This window comes from Hetaerina americana, unplaced genomic scaffold (assembly GCF_022747635.1).
Source record: "Hetaerina americana unplaced genomic scaffold, ioHetAmer1.1.p SCAF_4, whole genome shotgun sequence".
In the NCBI taxonomy this organism is placed as follows: Eukaryota; Metazoa; Arthropoda; class Insecta; order Odonata; family Calopterygidae; genus Hetaerina; species Hetaerina americana.
The window spans coordinates 7,300,162-7,313,716 of record NW_027286985.1 but is presented as its reverse complement, the minus strand read 5'-3'; positions in this window follow the sequence as shown (position 1 = coordinate 7,313,716).

The window sequence follows — 13,555 nt, the reverse complement described above, 5'->3', positions numbered from 1 at the left end:
CTCTATGTGCACATTCAGTATACTTTATGATACCACCATTCAGTTCATCTCCATATTTCACAGAGAGTAAAGTCAAAATATGACCATTGCTATAATCTGAATTATGAAATTGAGGTGCCATAACACTTATTGTCGGAATACATTTGAATAACAAATGATTTTTTCCAATGAACCAATGTCTTTTGGTTCATTAAATAACACTTTACCACAAATGACATTGTTGTAGTTTAAGTATCTATTAGTTTCATCATGAGTTCCTACCGGTCATATTTTATAAACCCTGGACCCAGTGGGCAATCTGGAATTCTATTTTTATCCCTTGTAGTTTTGGGACATGACAGTAGCTAGCATGTTTTATGTACTATATTTGTATGTAATGGTCAAAGTATTAGTTGAAAATCAGCCTCTCCAGGGGTACAGCAGTGCTAGTATTCAGGAACTAGTATGCTCACTTGCACTTGCACCAATAGTAGTAGTCTGTACTATTTAAGTATTCACACCCTGTACTACATCCAGGACTATTACTAATCACAGTGAAAAAAGTACATGAATGCTACCTTGACGACTTATTTTTAACACCTTGAGTACTACTTTCTTTGAAGGTAGTGATACAAAGGAAAATTTTTGAAAAATTAGGGAAATACAAGGCAGAGGAGGAGATGGTGAGAGGAAATATAGAAATTTTAGGGCTATGTGATGTAAGATGGAAGGATAGTGGAGATCACTGGAGGGATAGCTATGTAGTAAACACATTTAAGTTCAGGGCTAGAGATCCATTGAGGAGCAGTAGTAGTAGTATTCAACAAAAGGGAAGAAAGAGCTGTAGTAAACAAAGGGCAAGGGAGCTGAACAAGCAAATTTGGTCATTTGTCAGGTCTGCACTCCTAAAAGTAAACATAGGGAGGAAGAAATGGGTGGAATATTCTATCAAATTAAGAAAATGATTTTGGGTTTCCCTGGGAATAAACATTTGATAGTAATGGGGAATTTGCATGCAGTGGTGGGTGAAGTGAGAAATGGGAGTGAGGTATGATAGAATATGGTTTAGGAAAAAGGAATGACGTCGGGGAGTAAGTAATAGAATTCTGCAGAAGATAGACATCAGTTAGAATATACATGTTGTGCTAGACACAGATTCAGGAGTCACATAATTCTTTTGAACTGTGCTCAGGGATCAGGTGCAAACTCAGGTATTAATTAAGTACTACTGAAGAGTACTGTTAGATTCAAGAAGATGAAGCAGGGAAAACAAATGTGGAAATGGAATGTAGAAGTATCACACAGATAAAAAAAGGAAGAAGTAGAAATAATTGTGTTGGAGGAAGTAATAGAAAAAATTATGAGTGAGGACAGAGACAGGTAAAAAAGCAGACTAATCTCAGAAAAGGGGTATCAAAAGTCACAAATTTTAGGCATAGGCAATATGAAATGGGGAGGGGAACTATAGATTACTGATAAAAGGATTAGGGAGATAGATGGGAGAAGGATATGGAAGAATGAGAGAAGAATGTGCACTAAGCAAAGAGATAAATAATAAACTGAGGCAGACAAGTAGTAGAGTGAAAGAATCATGGTAAAAGATTCAGTGTGTGGATATGGAAGGTTTGCAAAGGATGGGTGATATTGGTGTGCCATACTGATAGATGAAAGGAATGCCTGGTAATAAGAAGGGGGAATATGTATGTGTACATTATCAAAGATGAGGTTGGAAAATTATACATGTATATTGAACCAGGAAAGATCAAAAAGAGATACAAATAATGCATGGAGGAACTATATGGTAAAGATATTAGGCGGCCAGCTTAGATATTGAAAGCAAATATGACCTAGATGGGGATAGCTTAGGTTTAGACATACTTGATTTGATTGATTGCATACTGGACGCAATCGCAGTTGGCGAGGAATACGTTAAATCAGTGATAGCTGTGGATGATTAAATTTTAGTTAACCAGTCAACCAGTAGCAATAAGCTTCCCCGAATATATTACAAAATCATCGCAATGGGTATGGGATGACAGTAAATGTAAACAAAACAAAGGCAATGTGATTTTCAACAAAGAGGAAGGCTTACATAGCATTAAAATTTGAGGGCAAAAACTAGGGTAGATTGAACAGTTTACCTGTCTTGTAAATTTTGTGGACTAAGATTGCCATAGTAGAAGGAATATCAGAAAAATAAACTCATTAGGTTTCAAAACCACTCTGAAATGGTAGAATACTAATGATAATAATAACAATTTGTTACCTGTGGTTTATTTTTTGTCCCTGAAGCTTTTTCTGCCTCAAAGCTTCCTTCAAGTCTCATAGGACTCCTCTTTCTATGCCACAATCGTTACTAAGTAGTTTTTGAAATATTTTGCTCCTTGATTATATCCTGGGACCGATACCATGAGTGTTTTCAGTTTCATACATTTTTCATGTTAAAGTTGATTTTTCTTTGCTTCATTGTCTCTTGAGAACTTGAACCTTAAAATTATAGTAAATATGGAGCAGGTGATTGATAGAATATCATTTGTGGGAGTATAAGCTGAACTAAGAAACTTGAGTATTATTGAAGTCTACATGCCAACAATTTATCTTAGGGAGGTTAAAGTTGACCGGGTATATGATCAGTTAAAGGTGATAATAACAGGTTTTCCTTGGAGGAAACATTCATAGACATGGGGGTATAGAACTTGGGCATAGGGGGAGATGAAGTTGAGGTTGGGTATTACAGTTGAAGAACAAAGAATGTAAACCTTGGGGAGAAAACGATATAATTCCATGGGAAACTTGGTTCAATCATAATGAGCATTTGGTTAATATTCCATTATAGACATACAGGAGAAAATTTCAGAAGATTGTGAGAGATATCAGTCAAGCTTTACTATTGTTTAGCCCAGCTCTAGGAACATTGTGATCAACTCACAGTTTCCCAGAAGTGGATATGTATTCAAATAAATTTATAATAATGAAATATAATGTCAGATTCAAGAGAATAAAATGGGGGAGGCAGGTATGCAAATGGAATGTATTAGCATTAACTGAAATAAAAAGAAGTATCAGGAGGCACCAGACAAATACATGGCGAGGGAGACAGCTACAGTAGAAAAAAATGTGAGCTAATCAAAACAGGACATTGAAAACTGCAAATAAAATTATAGGCATTGTTGATCGGGAGCAAGAAAAAACATTGGTTAGAAGATGATAAATTACATTAGAAGGTAAGAGGAGGAAATGAAGAGAAGAATGGAAACACAAAATTGGCAGAAGGATATATATAATAATAAATTGAGGTCATTAACTACCTAATATGGTAAAAGATGCAGAGGAGTAGATAAGAGGTAGGGTCAAGGGAGTCTGAACCCTTCCAGACCCAAAAATAGTAGTATATTGAATGCCAACATATAAATAAATAACCTTATTATTGTAGGCATTGGCCATTCATCATGTACACGTAAGAAGAAAGCACCATCATTATTGAACAGTTGTTAATAGACCCGGGACACTCAGAGGAAGTTAATTGCCAAAACTGGTCATAAATATATCACAGTAGTACTTTTACCAATTCCATAGAGAGGGAGGCCAATTCACATGTTTTTACAAATTTTCTGTTTTTGCAGTTTAAAATTAAATAGAATCTCATAACTCTGGCAGCCTCAGGAATAAGCATGAATAGGATTTTAAAAAGTTATTTCTACAAAAGCATGTCATATTGCATAATTGCACAGGGTATGCAAACTGCACTGTGATTTTAATTACTCAGCATATCAATATATTTCAACACAAAATGCAATAAAGAAATAAGTATTTCATTTATTTCAAAATTTTAAAATTGAGAGTGTCAAGTTAATGATTATCCCAAGATCAAGGATGGATATATGAGCTATAGTTTACTTAGCATTATTTCTGGATAAACTTGCACAGTGAGATAATCTTAAGCTTTAGGAAACAAAATTATTGACACCTATGAAAAGAAGAACAGTGGAGGATGCAATTTCAGGACAAGGGAGATACAAAGGAAGGTTGTAATGGTTGCACCCTAATGAAAAGAGAAAGTTCGATGAGGAAGTGAGATGGGAAAGTCCATGCGCAATATCAAATACATGTCAGAGAAATTATTTATTGAACCAGGAAAGATTCAAAAGAATGATAAGAATATGTAGATTATCTGTTCATTAAAAACAATATCCCAGAAAGCTTAGGCATAGAAAGAGAATATGACGGAGATGGGGATAGCTTAGGTCGCAGCACATTTGATTGCAAGATAGAAAGGGCATGTATGGAACTGAAATCAAATAAGGTCTTGGGGTAATTATTGTATTTATATTTAATTATTATTATATTAATATTATTATTTGTACTAATCTTATGGTTGAAATGGACACAGCCTATACAATTGTACAACAATACATTTACTTGTCTCTCCTACACAATTTTACAGCTATAAATTTACTAAATTTACTTGTCTCTCCTAAAATACAAGCTGATTTCTAACACTACAGGAAGTCCCTCTTCATTTACCTCATGCTTACTTCCATCCTTCCATCTAACATACCTCTCCCCATACTTAGCACTTCCTAGTTTGTTTTCCTCCCTTCTCACTCTACCGTATCCATCCTCCTCCATACTCACATTTCAAAGTCCCAATTATTGTTTGCTCTGTCCTCCTCTGTGTTCCTGTGCTGCTACTGTCACTTTTGCCTTACAATGATCTCATGAGATGACAACCATGAAAGCCTTGCTTCTCCTGCCACAGGGCATGGAAAATGACTGATTGGGTGGAGTCTAATAGTTTTGAGGATGCATGCTCGGAATTATGTCCATCATAGTAGCATGGGATGAAAATCATATGTGGTTTCCCACTTCCTTCCTGGTTAGTGTTTTTAATCTGACACTATCATTCAAATTGTTGTCCAACTTGGTCAGAAGCCTTTACGGCTGCATCAATGAGGAACATATGCATGGACTGCATGGACTACCTTATACCTGGCTTGTACCCTTCCACCTATTTACCTACCTACCCTGAATCAGAGTACACAGTCGTGTTTTATAAAGCAATATGAAATAGTGATAAAAGGGGCCGATCTTGGTTCTATCCAGGCAGTAGAATAAAATGTTTTCAATATTCAATTTAACATGAAGATTGCTTGAGTAATTTCATATGGCACAGCTATATTAGGAAAATGCCATCTCTATGGTCAATCAACTGTCAAAAAATTGTATGGGGTTCTCCTAAAAAGTTTAGAAACTATAGACATTTTAACCATGGGATGAAATTCTAAAAAAAATTGTTTTCTTGATCATAATTCTTAGCCATGGCAATTCAGTTCTTTAGATGTCATCAATGTGGTTGCTGGGTGCCCATGAAATGGATGAAAATTTTTCAACAATTTAAAAATAAATGCCTACTCAATTTTATCATAATGGAAGCATTCTTCTCCTCAAGTATTTGCTTTATGGTGCAACACGTTGACTAATCAAGTTCGGTGTACATAATGTAGGTAACTAACCTATTGCTACTAAAAAGGTTCAATTACAAACTTTCAAGGGATGTGAAAAAGATAGAGGCAGACCCTCTCCAAAATTTGATGATACCTCCCTTAAATGATCCTACACATGCCCCTAACATACAAATCTCATAATTACTGACCTGTTCACATTTGGATTCTCAATGTCAATGACAACATTACAGGATATGTCATGTTTTTATGCTTTAAAGGAACGTTCACCCTCCGCTTCATTTGCCTCCTTTCTGGTGGAGTGAAAAACCTGGGTCAAACTGGCCTTGGCAGTGTTGGAGTTTGGATGATTACTCCTTCAAAAACTGCAAATGGGTTGGGTGTTATAGGTCATGCCCATGCCGGCAAAAGGAGGATGAGATCACAGTAAGTTGCAGGTTTCCAGGACACTGTGGATTTCACTTACAGCTCCAAAAAGACAATCTAACCTGTTCTGAGGATAAAAAGCAAAATGCTATGAAAAATTTATGCTGCTTTTGCAAGTTAGAAAACTCTGAAAGAAACCAAACATCTTGTGATGGTGTATTGCCTGACCCTCGTTGTGTTGGCCAATATCACCGCTCCCTTTTGGAGAATATTTTGGGCCGAGGCACCACTCAGGCAATAGAGAAAAACAAATGCTGTGCAAGCAAAGGTCATTTCTGTATGAGAGGATATATTCCCGGGGATGTGCATGGATTTAAAGGCTGGAGTGGATGTGTTGGGGGAGATCCTATGCGTGAAGAGCTAAATAATTCATTTTTTCCATTTGAAAACGCCTCCACCAATTCTAAACTCTCCAAACTGAGTGGAAATCAGGAGGCAGTTAGTCGGTGAGTCTAAAATGTCATATTTGTCGAAATTAATTAGTCTGCATGTTGACTAGTTTATTTAGCTGAATGGTGTAATAGGAACACAATTTTTCCCTTTTACAGGAGTCCCTGTTATGAACACATTTGCCAAGATCACCGGTATCAGTATGGTATTAAACGGGAACAACTCCACAATGTAATTTAACATGATCAGTAATGTGTAGTATTTTAAAACATATGCTATTAATGCTATTTTTGAGCTATTACTAGACAATAGTGTCGCAATCGAATTTTGGGAATTCTCTCTGAATTAATGGTTGAAATAGGTGCATTTAGTATTGTCCATAATTTAGAATAAAAATATTTAACCAGTGGAATGGATAGGCTTCGTAGAAAATAAAACATAAGCAGTACTTGGCGGATTCTCCTAATATTTTTTTCTTTGATTTTTGTAATGGTTCATTTTCGATTAATATTGTGCCTACGTATTTGATGGAAAAGCATAATTTCAGTATTTCATGCATCTGAAAGCGTGAAATAGAGAGCTAAAAGTAGTCGTGCAATGAAAAAATGTGCATTTCTAAGTGTATCATTTTTGTATTTTCGTACCTCCGATTCTAATCGTTATATGGGTAGACAAGTAAGTTTATATATGTGCCGTATGTGGCGTAGTAGTTGTTAGTACGGAGCTACATCTATTGGTAATTATGTTAACTATATTGTCTCTAAAGTGTTTGACCCCTTGATACCAATGTTTTTGTGTTCTCTGTGTTCTATCGTCAATTCGTGATTCGTGGTGGATGAATGGCTCGGAGGGTAGACCGTTCATAAGATTCTGATTCCAAATTCGACAGATGTCTTGAAGTGAGGAGCCTTGCGAGGGATTCAGAAATTAACATGGGAAGAGAAGTCTAAGGGAGAGTTTTGTAGCGAGGTTGGAGGGGGTGTGCTGGCGGAAGGACTGATGAAAGGGGAGGGTAGGATGGAAAGATAAGAGGAAACTTCCTCCCTTCGGCAGCGCTAGGGGTCCTACAAGCAATAGCAGGCACCCTCTTCTGTATGGATGAAGCTTAAGCGTTTCCCCTGTCATCCTGAAGTCCGGTGATTATGGTCTCAAGTAACGAGGTCCTGTGCAAACTAGAGCGAAAATGATCCCGCGTGTGCATGGAAATACTTTTGTCACAGGCAAGTTTGTGCGGTAGTGGAGGAATCGAATGCTGGACGTAAAAAAAATTAAAATGCGTTGAAAAAATGAAGAAAATTAATAAATCTTTAGGCGCCGACCAATAGCCAGGGCCGAATTCAATTGCAAGGCAGCGTTCAGCCTAATGCCGCGAGGGGTCGCCTTCAATAGGAATTGACCTGTGAATGATATTAGCGATGAAACTTGATTTTCTTGATGATATCCCGTGCATGTAATTCCAGCATCACTGCACGGCCAATTTCAGCAGTACGCATTTTCCGACTAGGTTTCTTGTTCGACGTAGAGGAAAATGACATGAAGTGAGAGTTTTGTGGTGTTGTTATTCACAAACCACAGAATCAGGCAATATTGCAATCCTGGGCCGCCAATAATTACCATATATCGCTTTGCTATGTGAAAATTATGGTTTAAAGGCGATGCCGATTAGATATGAAATCGCTTCTAACGTAGAATATGAGATGATGGTTCTAACAGCTCGAACCACGAGCGATAGATCCTGAAATTTTGGGAGAGCATATATTGTAAGTTGCTAAAGTCGCCAGAAAAAAATATGACTTTGTTCGTAGATGTCTTGAATTTGATGTCTGAAATTCTGCATGACTGAATGTATGTTTTTAAAAATGAATAACATATGAATTAGCTGTTAAAATTAACACGGATTTATTATAATAGCTTTAGAGTCAAAACCTTGTTGAGGTTGTACCAGCCTGTAAAATATGGGTAATATATACGGTTCTTCGATGTCTCAGTCCTTGCTTCAGCGAAAACAATTTTGTGAAACGAAAAATATTTATTAAAAGCTTTGGCATTCTATGGCATTAATGTACACATATATTACAAACCAGGTTTCAACACAGTTCAGCGTCGCATGTTGTTCTGTAGTTGAGAAAGAATCAGTTAATGGTAAATTTATTTGGGGGAAAAGTAAAGCTTCAACCGGGTTATACAAAAAATTAGCATAAGACACCAATCACGCATTTTAACTCTATAAACTAAGAGATTCCCCAAAATATAATCTTTATAAATGTGGCGAGATAACTTTCGTTATTCATAGCAATTATTTTCCTAAAATGTCTCCGGAAATTTAAGAGGGCGAAAAAATTAGTCCGTAAATTTTCAGCCTACTGGGCGATCTAGCACCAAGTTCTCCTGTGGAGTTGAAGTGGATTACAAGTATCGCTGCGTGCGGACAATTTTGTGCTCGACATTGCTAACACCAGAGAAACTCTCAACCAAAGAAGTCTCAGTACGCAGGGAAACTCGAAAGCCACCTCAATGTCATCGAATATATGCTTGGCTGGCTGTAATCAACATGTTTAATTTAAATTTTATTTCCATGTGTCGATTATAATTTCAAAATAATATCAATGGCGATTTATTTCTGTCTATTACAAGAATATGTGACTCGGATGTAAAACAAAATGTCACTACCAACTTTTGTATTGTAGTGACAAGGAATGAAGCTTACTTTAATAGGTGGAATGAACTCGATACCGGAATTGTTTTGGAGTTTATTTATTTTTTTACCCGTTGTGAATTTCATTGACGCCCCCGATCATTTATTCATTATGGGTTGCCAGCGATCGATAATGTATTGTGCTTTCTCGTCAGGAGGAATGGTTTTTTTTCCAACTGAAATATGAAGAAATTTCATTTCAAATGTGTGATCTTGATTTAAAAAAAGGAAGTGAAAATAGTTTCCTACTCTGGTAGCACTTCTTCACATCTCTCCTGAATTTTAACGGAGACTGCTTTCGAGCGTATAAATCGTTTTCTGCCTTTAAGACCGTAATTTCGATGTGTAGACACCCTCTTGCCAAAACGACGTCTTGATCACCAAGGGTGGTTTGGCATGTAAGGTTTGGAGCCAACTTTTTGCTCATTTATATCATCATGATTACCCTAAACAACCCCAAGGTTGTATTGAAGGCGCGGTAAAATCATTGCATCCAGAGAACGGGGGTTCCTTTGCGACGTCAATTGGGCTACCACTACTAAGATGCGTTAATTTCACATATTCAGGGGAGAGGGACAAGTTAAGTCCTTTCTTTAGGCTGCCTACGATTCCCTTGAAAGTTCTGATTCTAAAAAAATCCCAGGGCTTTGTTAACTGCCGATACCCAAAAATATCACTCCGATTCAATTTGAAGACCACGGTATACTCACTATCATGTTAAAATATATCATATTTCAGATTTAAATATTTCCTATTAATAGAATTAATCATAATGGGCATCATCAACTTTTTAGTATTCTCTTGTGCAGGGGAAATCGCTTTTCGCCTCAGGTAACATTATAGAGGCCTAAACTTAATCACTGTAACACAAGAAACACTTGATTCCACTCACTTGGTCTTATTTTGAAGCTTAGGGTGATTATATTTTATCTTTTCATCGTTCGGGGTCTATTTACGGTAATTTGTATGAAGAATAATTTAAATTTTCTGGTGAATAACATTTCAAATCAGCTCGTTACTCATTAGTTTAAGTCACAAAATGATTTCAAGTTGAAATTTTTATTATTTATATCTTCTAAATATATTTTAGTTTAGCACGTGTTGCTAGAATGTATTTTATTTGCTTTTATAATTAAGCTAAATTTCTTAGCTCCTCATTTGGTATTATCAATATCAAGTTTTTTCATGAGTGTGGTACAGTAATAAAATTAGAAGGGTTAAACAAAATTTCCCTTCTCATAAACACAAATTCATATCATTCTATCAAACGGGGTATATAATTTCATAATTGAAGCAATTTTTGCTTATTGGTGTAATAAATTTGCAGTTTGGACATCAGTCAATATAATTTTCTTCAAATCTCCAATTAGCCAAAAAATTAACATTCTAACCTAAATACTTCGGGTTTGATAATTTAGAAACTTTCCCTAAATCGAAAGATCTCCTCTTCGCTCTTGCCACTTTAGAAATTTTGACAATATTCTTGGATACCTGGGTCGTTCATGCTTCACTAATTAGTAATATAAAATATTAGTTTAAAGTTTTTCAGTCTATTGCCATTTTATTTCTACTAAAATTACTAGCTGTTTTTCATGACGATCAAATATCTTCTCTCTGACTTCGCGAAGGTTTACACGACGTTGCGTTGACGACGCCAAGGTTCGAATCGAATCGGTTATTGAGATGATCAAGGAGAATTATGATGATTACTTTTGGAAAAGTTTAAATAATTCAGCGAGGAGCAGAAAACCAATGGCCTGATATTTTTCATACCTCACCTATTACCCCTACAGACTTTTTTATAATTCGTCTCCATTCGAAAATTGTAAAATGGTCACGGATTTTCTCTTCACTAGAATATAATGCTATCGAGTCAAAATAGCAGTGAATTCTTCTCGGGATTTCATCCGGGTAATCTCCTCCATCTCCATCGCTGCCGACGTTTCGATGAAATCCTTTTCCATCGTCATCAGGGCCGATGACGATGCCCTGTTCATCGGCCCTGATGACGATGGAAAATGATTTCATCGAAACGTCGGCAGCGATGGAGATGGAGGAGATTACCCGGATGAAATCCCGAGAAGAATTCACTGCCATCATCCGCCGGGAGAAAGTGAAGTCCTACATAACGAGTCAAAATATTTGGTCTTAGGCTATCATTCATCAACAATGCATTGACATTTATTTGGGCCACTATTTGAATCCACAAGAAATTAAAATATCAAGTCACGGGTGACGGTAATATGAGGATGCATAGTAAGTGGATAGCGCTCCTGGTCTAGGGACCGAGTTCGATTCGCCTGGTTGCTCAGGCATGGCTACCTTTTCTATAAATTACCATGACCCTCAATGGATGTCGCGTGGTGGTCTATTCGAATGCGTTTCAGCGTACTTGGCATGAGGCCTCAAGGACATTGACAATTTCAGACAAATTCAATGGCTACGCCGAGTCACCCTCCACCTTTGCTATCTCCCTCGATCCAGGCACGGCGACGGTCCTTGGCTGGCACAGCACTCAAAGGGTTGAGGGCTGTAATGTTGCCCAGGGGGTAACAATATTTTTGGTTGTATCCATCAGTACTTCTGATCAGCACATAAGGCGGATATTTTTCTTCATGAGCATAATTTTTTTCCTCGTAAGAAAGAAAGCAGCACTCGAGTACTCCGAATTCGTGCTTCTCGTGAAGACTAGAGAGGCAGGGATGGTGCATAGGAATTTCATGTGATTATGGCAGTTTACTACCCTGAAATTTTGTCATCTTTCCCTCTCTTTACATACCCATCCTTAAGCAGTCACGGCTTGCTCAGTGTTAATATTCTTAATAATACAGCACAGAATACGTGAGCAACAAGGAAATTTAGCCGTCTAGTTTTCTTTGGGGACTTATTAATGGGCCCAGGGGAAAAGAGGCCACGTATAAGTGAATTGTTGGTTTTTGCTCCATTCCATAGGTGCTGTAAAATCGCATCAACTTTATGCATTTAAAATTTCTGACACTTGGCCAACTAGTGAGTAGATCCAAAGTAAACTTATCTTGTTTCTATAATCAAGAAAACCTTTAGGCAACTCTTTCATGTCATAGAATACGTTCCTGTGCGTCTGTTTTTGGCCCTCTGTCATTAGGCATCACTGATTTGAACTGATTTTTCTCGAGGTCTCAACGAAAAGTCTCCAATCCATAGATTAATCATATTTTCGCGAGTGCCATAGATTTCAATCTCTGTTTCTTAGATTGATGGTTTTAAAATAATTGTATAATTTATTTTAAACATTTTCTAGAAATAGGAGTTAAATGTTGAAGTTTATTTTGTGAACAGGGTCTCTGGTTTTATTAATTTGAGCAGTTCTTTCGAATCCAGCTTCCCATCCTCATGACGGATCCAGAGGTAAAAGTACGCAAGAGTATATGTGCGTATGAAAGGCAGTCAATTAGAGGCAGGAAAAATAAATGTTATCAATGTAGGAAAATATGCTAATTGGTATTTTTTTAATGAAAGCTCAAGTTATTCGTAAGATTAGCAACAAACTCCTGCGGAGGCGATGAGAGCAACAGAAGCTGATTCCCTTCGTTTTTATGTTAGGTTGATGGTCGATGACGAAATTGGAGTTAGCTGAGTGTAGCAACTACTTGCATATTATATCACCTCATATTTGATCACGTTGATTTTGTATCAGGTCATATTATAAGTTGAAAAATAAAAATGACAAACACAATGCTGAATGGAAAATATGTAATCTGTGGGGAGTGTATGGCAGTTTTGAACGATAAAAGCGTTCTATTATAGTGACTTGATACTTAGGCAACACCCGCAACGAGCCTATTTCCCCTCTAATCCCACTCCATCTTGGGCGTATCAATTTAAAGCAACTCAGCGCTGAGTAGGAAGGACTTCCTTCAGTACCATTTACACCGCTACGTATGGCTTTTCTCCCCCTCAACAAAAGTAGCTTTCCTCATTTCCCACCCTTGCGTTTATCAAGCGCAGACTCACTTAATTCCTCTCACCCAGAGCATATAAAGCAGCCATCATTTAACACCGACAACCGTAAGGGAAATTTCGATCAAGTCTTTAGCGCGAACATACGCTCTCAGGCCTTCACTCTCCTTTTATCCACCCTCTCCCTCCTCTCTCCCCTTCGTCGGTTCCAACCAGGCTTTTTAGCCGTCCAATCTTCGAGGCCCACTAAAAGTCTTACTTCTCTCTCTCTCTCTCCCCCGAAATTTTCCATCCCCCTCCCTTCTCCGCCTCTCCACCCTCCTCCTCCCGCGCAACCACTTCTCTCTCCATCTCCGACACACGCACTCGCTCCCCTCCTCATCTCCTCAATTTATTCTCCTGCCCGTCGTTCCATCAATTCTCCGACAAGAGGCCGTCAGCCCCTCCGCCTCGTTCGTCAGGGCCACTCGTTCCTCTCCCCGCCCTCTGCTCCCATTCCTCCCTCCCCTCGGCCCCCTCCCTCCCATCCTCCCGTCTCCCCTCCCCCCCACCGGCTCGTCTGTTCTCTACCCTCCACAACCCAGCGTGCTCTTGCATTTTTATTTCTGAGCATAGGACTAACGATAAATTCACCGCTGATTACTCATGAAATATCCACCGCCCT